The sequence below is a fragment of the Ambystoma mexicanum genome, chromosome 5p (genome assembly GCF_040938575.1).
Source record: "Ambystoma mexicanum isolate Mex_15411 chromosome 5p, UKY_AmexF1_1, whole genome shotgun sequence".
NCBI lineage: Eukaryota > Metazoa > Chordata > Amphibia > Caudata > Ambystomatidae > Ambystoma > Ambystoma mexicanum.
The window spans coordinates 390,689,004-390,708,803 of NC_090930.1; positions in this window are offsets into that span (position 1 = coordinate 390,689,004).

Below are 19,800 nucleotides of genomic sequence, written 5' to 3' on the forward strand. Positions count from 1 at the left end.
AAACCTCTGGGTGTTTAAGCATCTTATAAATACGCAACTAAAAAACAAACAATTCCTGTAACAGCAGCTCGATGCCCACGGGCTGTGCGAGCACTTTAAAAATGTAAAATAAAATAAATACAAATATAAACAGAGTAACTGCCTCTTACCCTGTAAAAACTGTAAAATGAACTTACTGTCATTTCTCCCATCTGCTATGATGAAGTGTCAATTGCAAACCTTTCTGCTCCCCAAATGTGTGTTTACACACACACCTATCTAAAAAAATATTATTTCATATTATAAGAATGGAGAAATAACGGTATCATTATGAAAAGAAAAAATAACAAAGTCTACATTAACAAAAGTGCTATAAACACACATATTCACTAACTTCTTTCTTTTACAATTGCTGTGAACACCACTCTCCTGAAAAGCAGCAGCGTCTGGAGTACGAACAACGGCTTAGAAGAAACCTACTCTTTCCATACAAAAAAGTAAGTACAATACTAACATAATGTTCTAACTGTTACTCAAACACACTAGCATTTTAGTATTGTAGATCAAACAAGTGTATTAACCTGTTACCATTAGTTGTAGTATTAGTGCTTCCTCTTACCAGTTCCATACTTCATATTGTCATCTGAAGCCCAGTATAGTAACACACAAATACAAGAATAGCCTTCCCAACTTGATGTAGCTGCCCATTACACAACCACACACCTCCACAATCATCCTTACCATCATACTCAGACACTCATGAACAAAGCCCAACCCACACTTTCTTTTTTCTCCAACAGACCCCAAAGAATGCCTACCAAAAAGCAACTCCGTAGAAAGGAACGCAGAATTAGAGCAAATCAAAAGAAAAGTGTCCAAAATAAGCATCCATCTCTAGCAGATTTTGTGCAAAAAGTTCAAACAAAACAGCTAAAGCAGTCATTAAGCGAAACAAAACAAGCTTCCAGTACAGAAACTTTCCCTCCTCTATCAAAATGTAAAACAAAACAGAAAGTAATTAACAAGACTTCAGCAACCACTACTGCTAAACCTGCACCTATAAATTTTGATGTAGTGGCAAGTAAGCATACCAAGGAAAATATTTTACAAAAAATGTTCTGCCACGGAGTCCTTCAGAACCTTATAAAAACAGGAGAGAAATCATGCACAATCCTTAAAACCTACCGTAGAAAATTATTCTTAGAAGCTCTCATAGACAGTGCAATCCTTCTCAAAAGTAAGTTATTTATTTTAGTTTTAAACAGAATGAAACCATTAACAAAACTAACTACTAAACTACAAAAAAAGACTTCTCAATAAATGGAATATCAACAAAAATAGCTTCTTAAACATCTGTGGAGGTGAATGGAGTCACAACACGACCACAGAAACATATTTTAATGAAGAAGCATATAAACAAAAGCAAACAAACCCAATTGCCATACATAGCAGTGGACGAGGGTATGAAAAACTTAATAACACAATTTTGGAACAAGAAACTCTGCTCACAAAAATATCCCCATAAAACTCAGTATCACTTCCCCATTCTACTGAACCAAAATGTCCAGTATACAAATGGCCGTGCACATCAATGTGTAACATTGCCAAAAAATCTTTAACATCTTTACACCAGTTCCTCAATCAGTATGTAAAAAAGCAAAGACAAATTCAAAATGAAACTACTACAAAATATGGATGCCTGTCCAGTGCGCAAATACACAGGACTACAAGGACATTCATTAGCCTGCATTTCAGGACCTATTTGCAAAAGCACCTTCCATCATATCAAAATGATATCAACACATCATTCAACTATAAGAAATCTTGTCCAAAAACTCTACTATGCTAAATGTCCTGCTTTAGCACTAGCCAATTTAAATAACAATCTTCTACATGGTACAGCCAAACAACAACTCGAAGATGTAGAGAGAAATATTTTGGAATTGAACGCCACTTACAAAATGCAATAGATGTACAGCAAACTAGCAACTACTGTACAATTAGCAACCTTCTATTAAACACATACAAAAAAGAAATACTAAAGTTTAAAAGTACCTCCGCTGAAGTATCAAACCATGTGTGTGTGTGTTGCTCCAGGACTTCTTATAAAAGTACCACAAAAACTATAGACATAACATACAAATTATAAGACAGTGAACATTCAAAATGGCTCCAATTAGGTCTCTACCTTATAGCAGAAAACATGACATTACTGACCCCTTAATACTTTGCAATTACTGCACTGCAAAACTTGACAACAACCAAACACCTTCACGTGCTATCACAAATTACTTGGAATTATTCCCACTACCAAAATCCGTGCAACAACTAAATTTATATGAGAGCATCATAATTCAAACAGTGCACCCATTTCAAGCAATAATACGCCTCCAACCAAAAACAGCAAAATTACCTCCCTCTGAATTAGTCAAAGGCATTCATGGCAAAGTAATTTATTTACCATTAGATCTCAAACAAAATGTACACACTCTAGGAGTGCAACGGCCAATAGATCAATCTTTAATTGTCTTAGTAAATGGCGTACCTACTAAAGACAAAAAAATTTGGCAACAACTCGTGGACTTACATAAAGTTAGACAAGCCCTGCAATATCTAAAAAACAACAATGAGTACTACAAACGAAATTAATATTGAAGAAAACCTGAGAGAAACCATTGAAATAATTGAAGAGTCATCAGAAACTGGTCTATTTGAACTTCTAAACCCTGCTACAGAATCCAATATTTTAGACCATTATACAATTCATCCATTACACTCTAAAGACACTATAGATGATGCACTGGAAACGTACCAAATGTGACAAGCCAAAGGATCTCCAATCAGCATATGGGAAAAAAAGTATAGACGCACGGGCCTTTCCTATACTCTTTCCTACTTGAAAAGGAGGAAGGTACGATGATAGAGCCACACAGATAACAGCATCAGAATATTGCTCTTCACGACTATATTCTGATGACCCCAGATTCAGACAAAACATGGAATACAAATTCCACCTTGTCTTTGAAAGTTAACTAGCAACTCTGTGCTACAGAGTTGCACACACATTAAAATCAGGTAAAAGATGAGGTTTTACTGTCAAGTATTACACATCTTTTAGCAAACATGTGTGGTACAAAAGAATACTGATTCCAATGTTATGGAGATGTACACTGTATGATAAAAAACCTTGGCCCACCCACTTGGTTTGTTACATTAAGTTGTGCAGAATATTTACACGATTTCCTACGCATAGCAAACAAAAACAAAACAAAAACAAAACAAACATAGATATAAAAACACCAGGAGAACTCTGCTCTCTAGATCCTCTAAATGTATCAAGATATTTCCATCATTGCTTCATTGCAATGGTACACTTTATTTGTAATAAGACTTTTCCTCCCCTCAGAGAAGTTCAACACTTCTTTTGGAGAGAAGAATACCAAGCGAGAGGTGCACCACACATCCACATGCTATTATGGATAAAAGATGCTCCTAAATTTGGTCAGGACAGTGATGCCTCTGTTTTGCAGTTCATTCAAAAATGTGTCACTTGTGAAATCCCTTCACAAACACATAGTGACCTTCATGCACACATTTTACAATTTCAAAAACACAAATGTGGGAACTATTGCTGTCGCAAATATTTTTTAAAAAAGGGAAATACTACAACAAATGTTGCTTTGGTTTCCCTAGACCAGTTTCAGCAACAGGTCAAGTAAACAACTTCATGTCTTCAGTCAGCCATAGTGTCAAAGGTAAATCACCTAAGAACACATATTACATTAAAAGAACACAAGAATCAAAATACATCAATGATTGCAATGCAATCATTGCCCTCCTATGGAATGCAAAGACAGATGTGCAGTACATTGCAGACAATTCCACTGCAGTTGCATGATATGTTACAGCCTACTTAACCAAAGCAGACAAAACAGAGCTTCAGGACCTCTGGGATGACATATCATCTGACAAAACACTATCACAAAAATAGAACAGTTTAGGCATAAAAATGTTCTTTCATAGAGAATGTGGCTGCTATGAAGTTGAAGAACATTTAACTGGTACTGCCTTGTATGGAAACTTTGACAATATAGTATGGCTGAGACTTGGTCCTGCTAAATCTAGAAAAAGAATTATCAAATCATATGAGGACATAGCAACAATAGTCAAAAATGATCCCAACAGCCAAAAAATTTTGAAAAACAATTTACTAGACACATACTACCCAAACAGGAGTGCCACTTTGGAAACCATGTTTCTCGACCACGTAACCCAAAACTTCACATACAAAAATAATGGTAAACCAGATGAAAAGAAATGTAGATACAGAGTTGTAAATTGTGAAGGCAGCTTAGTGAAACTTACCAAACACAGCTTAATTAATCATATCAAATTGTCATTAAAAACTCCTCAATATAAAGAACTGTATTACATGTCCCTGCTACAACTTTTTAAACCACAGAGAAAAGAAGAAGAGTTACTGGATACATATGACTCATATGAAGACGCTTTCAAAGCAAATGAAAGCACTATAACAGACGTCAACTTTACACAGCACCAAACAATGTTGCACAATGAACAGCAACACGAAGAAGAACTCCAAGCCCAACTACAAGTAGACACTCCCTACAGTAGTCAACCTTCTGTAACAGGAAGCCAAGAACCACTTGGACAGCCACTAATAGCAAATGAAGCAGAATTAGCCATGATAAAAGTAGAAAACACCATGTGTCATTATAAACAAGCTACAGAAGACTTTGCTGTACTGAAATCACAACTGAACAATGAGCAGCGTAGCATTTTCCAAGAAATAACAAAACAAATTGAATATGGTGAGGAACATGAAAAAAAAAACCTTACCTGCCAAGACTACAAACCTATACTGCTATACGTGAGTGGTGTTGCTGGTTCAGGCAAAACATTCTTAATAAAAATCATCAGCAAGTTCCTTCAAGAATTGACAAACAACAAACTGTTGTCAGCTGTTGTAACTGCCCCCACAGGTGTAGCTGCCTACAACATACGCAGTGTCACTTTTCACCGATTACTACTCCTTCCAGTAGAACACCAAAACAAATTAGACTATTACAAACTTTCCACAGAAGGTGCAATGGTGCAAAGGAACTATGTTGTTCAAACAAATGAACTTGCTTCTAATAGATTCACCTCAGATTACAAGAGGTCCTAAAAAAAAACTACAAAGAGCTCTTTCCGGGAAAACACATTATTGTTTTCAGAGATCTTCTTCAATTGACACCATTGAAAGCTGAACCTATTTGTAAAACCTCAGCTTACAAACTGTAATGTAAATCTCTTGGCAGTATATGAAATGTCAACATTTCAAATACAGAGAATTAACAGAAAACATGCGCCAGTCTGCAGACCTCACATACGCCAAGATTTTAAAAAGTATTAGAGTTGGTGTACTAACTCAAGAAGCACAATCAATATTAACGACCAGGCACATCCTTGCACTGTATGGCCATAACTCATGTGCTACTGATGTCATGGAAGATTTAGCACACAAAAATGTAATTTGCATGTCCTTGATGCCAACTCTTGCAAGCTGTTCAAAATTCAATGAAACAATACTGAAAAAAGAAATGCAACCAATAATTGAAATTTGCTCCACAGATAAACTGGACGTACATGGTATGACACTACCCATGTGTCAACAGGCCAAAGCAAGACCTAATACCTTAGAAATCTCTATCTCCAACACAGCTGGTTTGGAGAAAATATTAAAATTCTCTTTAAACTGTAAAGTAATGCTTAAACGTAACCTTGACGTGCAGCAAGGGCTAGTTAATGGAGCTCTTGGTACAGTTGTTGGCTTTCAAACATACCCACGTGACAACAACATTCAATTTGTCAATATTCTCTTTGACAAACTATCAGAAGTTAAAAGGATAGGAAGCTCAACAGCCCTCTCCCTTTTTTCAAAGACATGTATGTACGCAGAGAACAATTTTCACTAACTCTAGCATGCACAGTTACCATTCACAAATCACAAGGTCGTACCCTAGATAAAGCATTAATAGATATTGGTAGCACAGTCTTTAAAGAAGGCATGAGCTATGTAGCATTATCACGCTTACTTTCACTTGATGGGCTATTTTTACTCCACTTTGATGCAGATATTCCTTGCATTCTAGAATACAATAGGCTGCGTTCACTCTATACCTCCCATCTAAAAACCTTTCCTGTTCCACAAAAAGCAAAACATTGTAAAAGAAAACTACATCAAACTGAAACGATACAGGATATCACTGCAATTCCTCCAAAGAAAAAAAAAAGAAACTAATACTTCATCAAGTACCACAACCAAAGAAGAATCTACTGATCAAAGTAACTCAACTACTTCTTCAAGCAACACACACTCCAAACAGATGACTTCAACACAGAACTGTCAGGTCCATTCAAATTTTCAAATATAATTGCTGTAAATTGCTACGCAAATGTAGCAATAAATATTCTATTCCAATTGCCACCAATTCTTGAGAACATTTACTTACATAGTACAGACCAATTGTGTTTGCAAATGTTAGTCCTTCATAGAAATGCAACCAACAATCCTGACAACACTTACAGTGTTCATGGAATAAGACAAGAATTGGACTACTGTGCTGGAATTGTCAAATTGACTATAAACTCACAAGAAGATCCACAAGAATTTCTGATGTACTTACTACAAGTACTGGAAAACAAAAACATACCTATAAATGAAATCTTCCAGATTTCATACATGTGGAAACATACATGCACTCTCTGCAGCCATGTGGTACAGGAACAAATCCCTAATTAACGCATTGTGCATGTATCCATACCTAACTGTAAATCCATTCCATTTCAGCAACTTGTACAAAATGCAAACCATGGCAGATTATGTACTACCTGCAATTCAGATAATCGCTCCACCTCACAAATACAGACACATAGTAAATACGTAATAGTAATGCTGATCAAGTATCACTTGGTAAGAAAACCTTCACAACAATAGGTATAGTCTACAACGCAGGAACTACAACCAATGCAGGTCACTACACTGCATATATAAAAAAGAATTGTGGATGGTTCGAATGTAATGATAGGACCATTACTCTAAAGCAGAGATTACCAGAAAATCTTGTAAATGCTTACTTAATATTCTTAAAACCAAAATTGAATACATAATCTGTGTATGAACATAAGCAAAACTTCAACTTCAAAACTGTGCGCAGTTAGAATACACCAACATGTATCTAACTGCCCCAAAATTGTGCAACAAGCAAACAGATAAATAAATACCACTAAAATGTAACAAGAAATACACAGTTAGAATACGCCAACAGGTATCTAACTGCCCCAAGATTCTGCAACAAGCAAACAGATAAATAAATACAACTAAAATCAAACAAGAAATATACATTTATAATGCGCCAACAGGTATCTAAACGCCCCAAAAAATCTGTAACAACCCAACAGATAGAAGAATAGCATACAAGTAGAAATAAACAATTAGAATAAGCCAACAGGTATCTAATTTCCCCAAAAATCTGCAACGAGCCAACAGATAGAAGATTAGCAAGAAACAAGAAATAAACAGTAAAACAATGAAAGAAATATATTGTACCACAACATAGAAGGTTTTTTTGTTTTTAATCCGGCATGGATTTTTTTTCCCACAAACTCAATGATTTAGCAAACATACACAGAAACTGAGCAAATTGCGCTGTACACTGGTTTGAACTATAGTTCTTATAAAGTACTAAATATGAAGGTCAATGCAATAACTCATTATGGACTACCTAATTTAACGTATGATCTTTTCTTTTATCACAGAGATCAAAAAAGTATATCTGGTCCAGTTACCCATGTCATGAAAAAACTGCATACAACGACAAAAAAACTCAACCAGTAAATATAACATAAATAGACTCACAAACAAAGCAGTCCTTGTTACAGACTCTAGAATCTTAACTGCATAGCCTTGCCAAAACTTCACATACAAACTCTACAAATGAAACAGTACACAAACATTTGGGATGTGGATATTTGATGGGTGTTTGATTCTATGGGTGTGTTATGCTCCGGTGGTTGTGATCAGGGCCTAGAGTCTTGGTTGCATGGCCTACAGCCTTCGGCCATGACTCTAGGCCCTGGCCACAACCACCACAGCATAACACACCTATGACATGACATGTTCTAACTTCGTGTATTGGGATGAGAGCTAGCTATATCAAACACCTTGGTAGATTTGTGCATAACCCTGAATTCATAGAGCAAGCAGAATTCTGGATACAATGTATCAATACCCTTAACCCAAAACTACATATGGCACTATACCAGGTATGGCGGGACGCTTTTGCTTGTGCACTACAAACCCACAGAGGGAGCCATGGAGTATTAATTATGTAATGGGAAATGCACATGCATGCTTGTCTATCCCTTCTCTCTCTTATCTACACCTGTTCAAGAAACATAGTTAAACAAAGATGTGTATGTATTTTATTTAGGTATTTATGGGAGGCTATATAGCTGTAAATCTTGTACATTTTGAAATATCATATGATTATAGGATTCTATGAGGATGAATACCTAATTATCACCTATTTATTTCTTTTACTGTTTTACGCTTTTTTATGTGGAATATGTGTAAAGTTTGTACGTATGTACTAAACTATATCACATTAATAAATAAATAAATACATAAATAAATAAATTAAACATTTTGACTGTGGTATGTGGGCTGTTTATAGGGGATATTAATTACAATCAATGCTCTACTAACAACCCAAAACCAACATCATACTAATGTAAAATAGCCAGTAGTGCATTTATTATGTCCACAGACAGCCGCAAAGACCACGGACATGGCGAACACATCAGGGGCACCTGCCACCTAAACAAATACAGTATTTGACCCATCTCTTACTCCCCAAACCTCACCAAGCACTCCTGCACACCAACACACTCCCCGAAATTGTATTTTGCCTCTGTTCGCTGCCGTGCTGTCAGCAGATCCACGTTGGAGGGTGCATCGAAACAATGTGACGCAGCTCATGCCTCACTCCAGCCAATCGCCAGACACATTGCGTGTCCACGGACCTGACACAAGCCGATTAGCCAATCATTGTCCTGTTCGCAGAGCGAACAGGTGAATATGTCTGTGGAGCGGACATAGATATCACTATTTTTTTTGCCTTACATTCTGGTCATTTAAAAAAAAACTACTGGACGGATTTACACTGAATTAACAAAAGCACACTTTTGGGACTAAGCCGCCGCTCCTGCCGCAAATTTGGTGGTAACCCGTCCAGCGGTTTGAGCTGTAGCCGTAGGCAAAGTTTTCCCCATTATGACTACGGGAAAATAAGAAATTTTGGGACCCCCCTATAACTTGCCCCCCCATAACATATAGTTATGGTTAAGTTGCTAAACCCGTAAGAAGAACACTTTTTGTGTGGGTTATAACTTCGTTCTCCCTGAACGAATCCTCACCATACTTTGCATAGAATGTATATGGCCTGCTCTGAATTAGTATTTCAAGTTTGGCCTGTTTTTGTAAAGGGGGGGCAAAGTTATAGGGGGTTGTCCTACAATGTTTTTTTCTCCATAGACTGAAACGTAAAAAATGTGCTCACGCCTACAGCCCAAACCGCTGGACGGATTTTTACCAAATTTGCGGCAGGAGCGGCGGCTTGGCCCTGAAGGCATGCTATTCTAAATTTGGTGAAAATCTGTCCAGTGGTTTGTTTGAAAACAGGTAAAATGTAGGTACAAAAATGTGTGATATCTGGCTCCACTCCGCGGACCCATTTCCCTGTTCGGTCCACAGACAGGCATATGATTGGTCTAGAGGGTGAAGTGATGTCTGCGGACATCAGATGTGCCCCTTAATTGGATGGTGAAAAGCGTGAAGTACGTCAGATTTTTTGGAAATGCCCACCATGTTGGATTCGCGGACTTCGGCCGATGTCCGCGAACATCGCGGTAAAAACATATTAAAAAATTACACTTGTCAAACTTATCAAAACATTTCTGGGGAGGTGAGGGATGATGTGGATGGGATGGGATATGGCCATAAGAAGCCCAAAAACAGGTGTGTTTCACCATAAAATTCTGTGAACGGTCTGGATTTTCGTGAACAGTCCTGTGAAGTTCGGGGATGCTTCAGATGTTTGGGAGCAGTTATTGGATGGCTTATAACTTTGGCAACACTTAATGAAACAATTTGAAAGTATGGTATCAAGGATTTTATTATACCTGATACATTTTTCATTATATGAATTAAATCACGATTTAATCTGCACTCGGGCAATAATTTTACATAGCAGGAAAAAATTTAAGATCACAACAATCCCATAAAAGTCATACTATTAAATCATTCAACCATTCATCCACATACATTCATCATACATCAATCCACTCATGCCAAACATCAATAGGTACAAGATAAAAACCTATAACAAATATATATCATAACGAACAATTCATCAATAATTCAATTATTATACAAAAATTGTGCAATACAAAGTGCATAGCATTTATGTTACGTCTTCATCGGTTCCGAGTAGTGCCAAACATTACGAGACGCGGATCGATTGATACACACGGTATTGGCGAGTGACATCCTTATGATCCAAAGGCACAGTCAAATACCATTACTCAGATGCCTTCATCAACCCAGTATTCATTGACACCTGCGATTTTGGCAAGTAGAAGCCTTAAGATTGAAAGAAACCACAAGAAGGGCCACTAAAGACGCACGAGTAACGAGATCCAAGTGCCAACACTTATTGAAAGTAATTTGTTATCTCCTGATGAAGACATAACATAAATTACGTTAATACGTAGAAACTGGTAGAGAAATTTGGGATGAGGCCATTTGTGAAGATTTCTGGGACCCATCCCAATTGCTGACCACTTATATGATCTTCTGTGGCTATGCACTTTGCATTGCACAATTTTTGTATAATAATCGTGATTTAATTCATATAATGAAAAATGTATCAGGTATAATAAAATCCTTGATACAGTACTTTCAAGTTGAATCCTCTGGATTTTCTTTCCGAGATCAATTGTTATGTTAATATCCTAATCTAGAGTGTGGGGTTCCCTGTGCCTTTCAGAAACATAACACTTAATGAAACTGCATGACATTTTTTAATTCTATTCTATGCCTGATGCTCAAAGGCTTTGCAAAGTTTGGAACAATTCTGTAAAGTGGGGGCAAAAGTAGAGGGGCGTCCCAAAATAATGTAAAGGCTTATAAATATGGTGCCATTTGACGAATCTTGACAAAAGTTTGCAAGACGATTTGTTCTTGCAAAGTTTGGTGGGATTCTGTCAAGAAGGAGCAAAATTAGATGGGGGTCCCACAATATTGCAAAGGCATGTGGTGCCATTTGACAAAAGTACATGAAAGTTTGCAAAATTATTTTAAATCTAGATATAAATGGTTTTTAAAGTTTGGTGGGATTTTCTCAAGAGGGGGCTACTGAGAGGGCGTCTCACCATTTTTAGATGGCTTATAAGTTTGTTGCCGTTTGACGAATGTGGACAAAAGTTTTCAGAAAGATTATAGACCCAACCTTGAATGTTTGTGTAAGGTCTGAATGGATTTTGTCAAGTTGGGGACTACGTTATATGACTATTGCATGTTTGGTGAACATTTTGACCCTTTTGAAAAAAAACATGGGCGGATTTCAAGCAAACTTGTGTAAGGAGCATTTGCAAGGACCTGAATGCATAGTTTTGCAAATGTGCCTGAGTTTTATTTTTTGACAAGTATCATAATGTATATGTAAAAATTAGTGATATACCTTTGGTGACTGAGGTATAGCCTGTGGCCATGGGCAGTGGTCAGATTGTCCAGGTCATGGTATAAGGTCATGACCCAGACAATCTTGTTACTGGCCTTGACTGCGAGGGATCAAAAATGGTGTTAAAGTGGCCATGTCCACCTGGGACCGGCTATGTGATAAAGTTAATCGAAAGTAGGATAGGTTTGAAAGGGAAAGAAAATGTGCTTGTGGTAATATGGCCATAGGGTTATTACTTCGCCTTCGGCAGGCTGCCATGGAAAGGGACTGTAGGAAGAAAAATCTATTTTTAGCACCCCAGGTTCCCGCTGTGGGAACCAGGGGTGCGAATGGCCATTATCCCCCATTGCAGGGGCTGCAATAGAGGATAATGGTCCGGAGGCCTCGTTATTTATTTATTTATTTATTTAGTTATTTATTTATTTATGATGCACCACAGGCATCAGGGCGCTCACAGACATACTTGACTTTATTTTTTTACAAATGTCATAATGTAGGTAGACAAAATAGTGATATGCCTTTGGTGACTGAGGTATAGCCTGTGGTCAAGGGTAGTGGCCAGATTGTCTGGGTAATGGTATAAGCTCATGACCTGGACAATCTGGCTACTGGCGTTGACCATGAGGGATGAAAAATTGTGTTAAAGTGCCCATGTCCACATGGGACCGGCTATGTGATAAAGTTATTCGAAAGTAGGATAGGTTTGAAAGGGAAAAAAATGTGCTTGTGGTAATGTAGTCACAGGGTTCTGACTTTGCCTTCCGCAGGCTGCCATGGAAAGGGAAGAGGGGCTCTGTACTGAGACCCATCTTCTCACACAGACACACTTTGCTTGGAATGATAACGTGGGCTGCCAGAGCCGTTATCCTCTGTTCCAGTGCCTGGAACGGGGATTGAATGCCACATTCTTTCTATTAGCATAACACAAAATGCTAATGGAAATGTTGGAAACACGTATTGAGTCTATGTATGGTCATGTGCCACTGTCCGGAAGGTCCACAGTGACGTCAGACATTCACAGACGTCGACAGAACAAAAACAGGGGGAAAAGTATAGAAGTGTTAAAAATGACGCTAGAAGGTAGGAAAGGTTTTAAGGCGAAGCATTGTAAATTGGACACAAACGTTGCTATGTTGGGGTAAGTATAATATTAGTAAGTTGTAGGAAAATAGCATGCACTGGTAAAAACCCATGAAATTCTCTGAAAAAAACTTTGTTAAAGAGATGTTATGCACCAATAAAAACCTATACAATTCAATGAAAAAACTTTCTTATGCAGACTTTATGGTTAAATTGCAGTAATAAAAACCTATGAAATTGAATGAACAAACTTTTTTAAAGGGACATTATGGTTAAGTTGCACTAAAAACCTATGAAATTCAATGAAAACACTTTGTTAAAGGGACTTTATGGTTAAGTTTCACTAATAAAAACCTATGAAATTCAATGGAAAAACGTTGTTACAGGGACGTTATTGTTACAGGTAAACCAAAAAACCTCAGAAATTCACCAGTTATGGTATGCTAAGCAACCATAACTCATGCCAGCACCATGCACTGCTAAGACTAATACCCAGGACATCAAAGCTGACATCACAAATGTCATTGATGACATCAGTGATGAAATAACATGTGAAATTAATTTTGATGTAAAGTCCCCAAAGGGGGTTGTGTTTATAATGTTGGTAACAAGATGTCAGGGGTGATTGTGTAATGTTAAACATGAAATAACTAGCTAACAATTGTTCTTGGACAGTACTCCTACGGGACCACATCCATGCACAGTCACACAAAATCCAACCACTTCAATGCTCTCAGAAAGGTTGTTCCTTTCTTAAGAAGTAGTAGGCTTTCTTCCTCCACCTCATCTTCCTCAACCAACACTGTAACCACACAGCCTACCTCAATGGGACACAAAATTGCATCAGCTACCTTGCTAATTAAGGGATAAAAGAGGCTGTTGATCCATATCTTTCCAAGACAAGAGCACTCTGTATGTACTGCAACACACTACTGTGCGGTGCAATTTCAAAGTGTTTTTGAAGCTGTAATCCAGGAGCATGAAAAACACTGCCCCCTACCTTAGATGTAACACAAGCGCAACATCTTCCCCTGTCCACCTGCCCCTGCATATTAGCATATTAGCATATTAGTGCTTGGTGCCTCTTGCCTCATTCCCCTCCCCACCTTACGTACTAACCTCTCCTGCAAGAAAAACACATTTCACTGTTAAAAAATAGAACTAAAAAAGAATCTTGTAAACTCCATTTACTTTACATTTCTCAGTAAAGTACATAGACTCAATAAGATTTTCCAACATTTACATTAGCATTTTGTATCCCGCTGAAGGAAGGAAAATCCTTTTCAAGATGGCCACCATGGAAAGGGAAGGCGGTCTCCATTCATAGCCCCTCTTCCCTTTCCATGGCAACCTGCAGAAGGCAAAAAGAGAACCCGATTTATTTTCCCTTTCAAACCCATCCCAATTTTGAAAAACGTTACCATATAGCCGGTCCCAGCGGACATGGCCACTAAACCCCATTGCTCATGGTCATGGCCAATAGCCAGATTGTGCGGGTCATGACCTTATGCCATGACCCGGAAAATCTGGCCACTGCCCATGGTCACAGGCTTTACCTCATTCACCAAAGGTATATCACTATTTTGTGTGCCTACATTATGACACTTGGTAACAAATAAAAAAACTGACATATTTGCAAAACCATGCTTTCAGGTCCTTGCCAATGCTCCTTACACGGGTTTCCTGGAAATCCACCCACTTTTTATTTTTTCTAAATGTACGTATATACAATAGTCATATAACTTATCCTCCACTTGACAACATGCATTCAGACTTTGCACAAACATTCAAGGTTTCGGTCTCTAATCTTTCTGAAAACAATCGGATGGGCCTCTGATTGGTCCAGAGGGCAGCATGATGTCCATGGATGGCAAAGAGCGTGAGGTGCGTCATATTTTTGGAAATGCCCGGCCATGTTGGATCTACGGACACATGCCAGTGTCTGCGGACAGCGAGCTGGGGAAAAGTCTGAAAACACATTTTGGGTTATTTGGTGCTCGAAGGAGGCATTGGGAAGGTGGGATAGTGCAAAAAAGATGATATATGGCTATTTTTGTAGGTTGAAAAAGGTTGGGCAGGTGTTGTGGCTGTCCACGGAAACCGCAGTAAATTGTGGGTAGCGCCATGAACGGACAGCATAGAAAATACATTTGGGGTTATTTGATGGCTGAAAGAGGGCATGGTAGGGAAGTGGAAAGAAGGCAATGTGGAGCTGGTTTTAGGTGAAAAAAAGGTTCAGAAATAAGGGGTCAGGCTGAGTTTTATTAGTTGATGATGTATGGTAAGTACTTTTTATATTAATTGTATTGTAGTGGTGGAGGCCAGTGGCACAGATTCTGGAGGGCATGCGAGTACAAAGTTGTTGTAATATGGAGGAATCATGCAATTGAACTGTATATGGTACTTATGATTGCAGTACAATTGAGGAGAGTTCTCATAGAATATGTATTTGATTATAATTGCTATGGTTACTTAGTTTTATAGTGTTATGAAGCAGGAATCTCTGGTTTATTTTCTGCGGAAAAAAATGGTAAAATGTATCAAGCAGGATAGTTTAAAAGCTGTAGTTGTATACAATTTTACATATACACTTTTCTTTTAGACCTTCACAAACTGTACATTGTAAGTAATCTCTTTGGTACACCATTAGTGTATGACACAGTGCTGTTGTTTTGACATTAAATAAATGTGGGTCATTGGGAAAAAAGAAGATTTATTGTTAGAAGATTTGTTGTTACATTAGCATGACTATTTACTCCATTTGTGTTACTAAATTTAAATGGACCAGAGAGTTCTGTATGTGGATCGCAAAACACAGGTACTGTCAATATGTTGTATGAAAAGCTACTTTATAAATGGAAACAATGCTGTACCTTTTACATGATAGTGCAAATAAATAAAATGCAATTATTGCCTTCATTCCAGTAATTTATGTCTGTATCTGTAATGTTTTGTGGCATATCCTGCGTTTACATTGTGGAATCATGGCAGACTGGGACTTTGTGTTCGAAGAGTATTTTATGCTTGTGTGGTTCAAGCCATAATTTAAAATTCACCAGTGACAGCAGACAATACCGTGGATTGATTCAGCCAGTACGTCAAATACAGCAGTATAACATGTAGTGTCATTGATATCCACCTTACAAATCTAAATACAAACATTAAACATAATTCAAGGTAAACAGTTTTGAGAAGGTTTTGCAACTGCACTGCATGTTCAAACATATAAGAGCATCGTTACATATTGGTGTGCAATAAAACATGCATGGGGTTATTGCGCTCGCCTCATCCTTATTTACCCCCCGCCAGTATCAATGGCAGATTGCACCTGTGATCATGCGCTTGCAAGTGGGCTAGGTGGATAGGGACGCTCAAGGTGCGGTACACAATGTGCACCTCAAAGCTATCTTATGCACTGTGACTGTTGTCCAAATGGCCGCCGCATTACTGGTGCAACCAGACTCCGCTTTGAAGACCCTGTTCCTGCAATGAACATATGTAAGTGTCCCTTGAACATTGTCATGAGCCTATCATGCTTGCCCATCCTCATCCTCCCCTCCTACTTTTATCTAGAAGCTCAACATCTGTAGAGCTCAGGTAATTTCTAGGCTGTAGAATTGCTTTCTCTCTCAGATCCCTCAGCTAATTCTTGGCATGAAGAACAGGGACTGCATATCTCACTGTGGCTCTTCAACCTTTACTTGGCTACTCGGCACACCTAATCTCTACATTGTTTTCAGACTTTGAGTGTTATGTGAATGACACTCACCTCTCCTTCAACCTGTGTACTGCAATGTCTTCTCTCTCGCTTATTGCTAAATATGAATGTGCAATTGAGGAATGGTGTGCCTGCAACAATGTCTGCCTCAATTTCAGTAAGACTTAGATCATTCTTATTCGACCCCTGCTACTGCTTTCCCTCGTTCACTCTGGATGTCCTCCTTGGGTCCTATGCCTGTGCCTTCCGGTGAGGAAAAAAACCTTGGTGTCATCTTTGACTCCACTATCTCCTTCTGGCCTCACATAAGGGACATCTTTACTAAGTCCAACTACCAGCTGAGACTACTGAGAGGTATTCTTGCTTTTTTCATTTTCCCCTAGAGGCCCATTGTATCAAGAGCTCTAGTTCTGTCTAGGCTGGACTATTGTAACAGCCTCTTTCTAAATCTTCCTTCCTCTATTCTTCGGCCTCGTCAACGTATCCAGAATAGGACTGCAAGATGTGACCTTGGCCTTAAGCCAAGGAATGATATATCTCCAGTCCTGAAATATCTACACTGGCTCCAATTGGCAGCTACAGGGATCAAGGTCAAGACCATCTGCATTATTCACAAGGCTTTCTGGGGCCAGGGACCACAGTACATGCAACTTTATGTTCCTACGTATTTTTCTTCTTACGCCCTTCGCTTATCCACCTCAACTCTCTGAGGGTTAGATGCTTCTATAGGTAGAGAGTGGAGAGGGGTAGATTTCTGTCCTCGGCTGGTGAGTCCCTCTGGAACAGCTTCCCTGCCTTTCTCAAACTTGAGCAGGAACACCCCAGGGTCTGGAAGTAATTGAAGACGTTCTTTTATGCTTCTGCTTTATCTCTCGCTCTCTCTCTCCCCTGCTGATGTTGCCGCTCTGCTGCACTAACTGGTTGTCTGGCCATCTTGTAAACCATATGGGGATCATGTTCCCTTATGACCAGTAGCTCCATGCATTATCTCCAGGCCCACCACGCACTATGGACTGTATCTGCAAGCCCATGGTGCCATGCCTGTTTGCACTTAGTTAGAACCTTGCGTCACTTACTGGAGGTTGCTTACTGCACTCTTCCATCTCTGCGTCACTTACTGGAGGTTGCTTACTGCACTCTTCCATCTCACTGGCACTTATCCACAGGTTTCCACTTGCACTTGCACGATATGAATGTCAGAAGGCCTGGTAAGATCATTTGTTTTGTTTCCGTTTGTTTTACCCTTCCTTGTCTTGTTGCACCTAGAAACAACTGTGTACAGGTGTGTAATAAATGACTTATCATATCATATCATTGTTGTTTTGTTCTCCAGCTCCACACTCTTCTTTGGTCTTGTGGTGTTCTGCAAATTATTTTTGGGTGTAGCCGCTTCACAAATAACCAAGACATAAATGAATAATGTAAATGAAGTCTGGACACACTGGAAAGTAGGTAGAAATATAAGTGGGTGCAGATTGTAATACAACAAAAGTAATTGTGCCACAGTGTTAGTCTACATTGAAATAACAGGTAAAGGAATTTGTATTGCCAATGTGCATTATGAACATGTGCCTGTGGCCTTTGCACATTTACATATTACTGTGGTGGGCAACGAGGGGCGCGTGCATGAATGCAGAAAGGACGTGATTGCTGGAATATATGTACACAGAAGCTAGTAAGCCTGTACTCCACTGTTCGTGTATCTAAACTTTGATGTGATCACTGTACTTTGTCTTACGTTACTATTATTCCTTCATGTTCCATCAATTATGCTGGACAAAGTGGGATGTGGTTGGTTTGAGGATTAAATTTAAGACCCTTGCATTATCCACAAGGCTATCTGGAGCGTGAGAACACACTAGCTGCAGGTCATTTTGACAAACTACTTTTCTTCACAACACTTTTTATCTTATCACTGCAACTCTGTGCTGGGGAAATGCTGTTCATAGCAGAGGGCAGGGGACAGATTATTATTGACGTGTAGGGAAATCTGTGCCTGTGTGGACCATGCCTGAGGTTATCTTTGAAAGAAAACATAAATGTATTGGGAACAGGCACATTGATACCGGTAAAATGAAAGTAAATATTGTGCTGTGTGGTTTACTGGAAATATGTTGTTGTTTTTCAGTATACTGATTGATGTACATTTTTGTACATTTTGTGGCATGTGTTTCTAAAAATGAAACTGACTCAGGCATCACTCATTGTTATGTGTCCTTGAATACACAGCACTAAGAATTTGAATGACGAAATGTGTTGAAAATCCACAAAGAAATGATACGATTCACTATATTAAGAGCTGATGCTGGAATGTCAAGTTTCTATTTCGCAAAACTGTGTTTTGAAGCGGTTGGTCTTCCGCTACATCAAAAGAATGGATTTGCAAAATGCAATGTAAGCAAGAGTTTAAATAATATTTGTTTAAAAGTGGAATGAAAGTGTGCTGTGTGCCATATGATGAATGTCCTGATGGATGAATGTTCAATTTGTTGCAAATAATAGACATTAAACGTATGAATTGTAACTTAAATTCTTAGGCAAAATAAGTATCTACTGTGCATATTTAACTATAAAGGGTTTACTGAAATATGTTTTAGCATTCTCAGTTTTATATAGTTATATAATCCTTATGTGCGCATGTCAAGGGTACAGTCTATCCGCCGTTGGCTTTTTCAACAGTATTTGGACAATAATTATCAACAAAGGATATGTAACAACAATCATCTGGGACGATCGCCAGACAACAATCTATCCTTTCGCGGTTGTAGTAACAAGGAGCAACATGGGAGTGTATAGGTTCTAGAAACATACAGATGTGAAAGTTTTGCATTTGTATAAATGTTAAAGCATTCATTTCTCCCCTTTAATGGAGGGACTTGTGTGTAGATTACTCGTCAGTCATGGAAGAAAATCTTTCATGAACACAAAGACTTGCATTTATAGATCGATGATCGGATTTGGCATTAGAAGATTACAGTTGACAGTTTCACTAAAAATTAGAAAGTTAACTAAGTTTTTGTGGACTTAATCTAATGTTTTCATCATTGTGTCAAAAGGAAAAGTAAATGCCACGGTCCTGACTATTGTTGTTTTCTTAAAAATAAAATGCTCATATCATTTTTGTAAAAAGAAAGAAAGGTTTTGTGTTTGTTGTAGTTGTGCCTGTTTAAGTCGATGTAAGTTAGATAACCTTATGATGTTGGTGATGGCAGGGTACTT